Raw genomic sequence first — 1,410 nt, 5'->3', positions numbered from 1 at the left:
CACACACACATCCATCCGCACATATACAGACACAGGCAGACATATGTGTGTGTTTGCGAGTGTATATAGAATGGAGTGCAAATATTCATAGACTGCTGTGGTTATGGATCTAGATTGCCTGAAGCCATGCTGATTATTTGACAGCAATGAGTTTTTGTTAACAAACTGTAGCAACCTACTATAAAAGAGCTTCTCAAAGATCTTTGAGAACCCACTAAGCTGTGCTACAGGTCTGTAATTGTTAATATTGTCTGTGGCTCCCTTTTTGTGCAAGGGGGCTACTTTTGCAATCTTTGGAAGATTTGGAAAGATACCTGTGGAAAAGGAGTGATTAACAATATGACTCAGAGGTTCTACAATATGATATCTTCTTTGGTTTATAATATAATCTGGAATCTCACCAAAACCACATGAAAGTTTCTTTAATGAGGTCATTGCCAGTATGAGCTCACTCTGTGTGACCTGCTTGAGAAACATAGAAACCTTGGGAGGTTTACAGTTGCTTTGGATAAGATCATTTGCAACTTTGCCAAAGTACTCTTTGAAGGTATTAGCTACAGAGGGTAGCATCAGATACTTGTTTGTTTTCCAGCTTTAAGTTAATATTTTTGACACTGGTTTTTTGTGTGTGTGTGTGTGTGTGTGTGTGTGTGTCAGATCTGATGATGTTCCATGCGGTCCATGTTTTGTTTTTTGATTTGCGGATATATTTATCATTTCCTCTTTTCTTTGCCTCTTTAATAACTTTGTGGTAGATCTTACTGCATTCTTTGATATAATTTTGCACTTATAATGATATATTATTTAGTTTTTTTTATACAAATGTAGAAATCTTTTCCTTGAACTGGAGATTTTTATGCCCTTCTTTAGTGGGAAGACTATGTCAAAATAATACCTATATGATCCATGAAAGTTATCAAACATTCTATTTACATCTGTTTCATTGAACACTTCATCCCACGTTTCTTAGATTAATATGTTGCAAAAGTTTGCTATATTGCCACCACTGAAATCCCTGCACTCAATTATTTTAATGGGAGATATTTTCTCTGAACATAATTCCAGTGATAACAACATAGCCTCATGATCACTGTATCCCATCTTGATTTGAGTTTTATTGTACACATGCCATGAAAGTAATTATTATATTTTATGAATCATAATTGATCACAATTCTACAAAATGTATAATAACCTTTGCAGTTGGGCAGCCATATCCATTGTTAAGTATACCTTTGGTCATAAATGTGTCATTTATTTAGCGTAGATATTTATCCCATGAGAGTTTTCTACTTATGATGTGCTATGGTTTCTAGCTTCCATACACCACTCACACATTTATTGCTGAGATGAAATGTAGACCAAAAGCACTATAACTAGCAAATTTGAGTGGGTGCCACTTCCTAGTTCA

The sequence above is a fragment of the Schistocerca cancellata genome, chromosome 2 (assembly GCF_023864275.1).
Source record: "Schistocerca cancellata isolate TAMUIC-IGC-003103 chromosome 2, iqSchCanc2.1, whole genome shotgun sequence".
In the NCBI taxonomy this organism is placed as follows: Eukaryota; Metazoa; Arthropoda; class Insecta; order Orthoptera; family Acrididae; genus Schistocerca; species Schistocerca cancellata.
Note: the sequence above shows the minus strand (reverse complement) of the source record.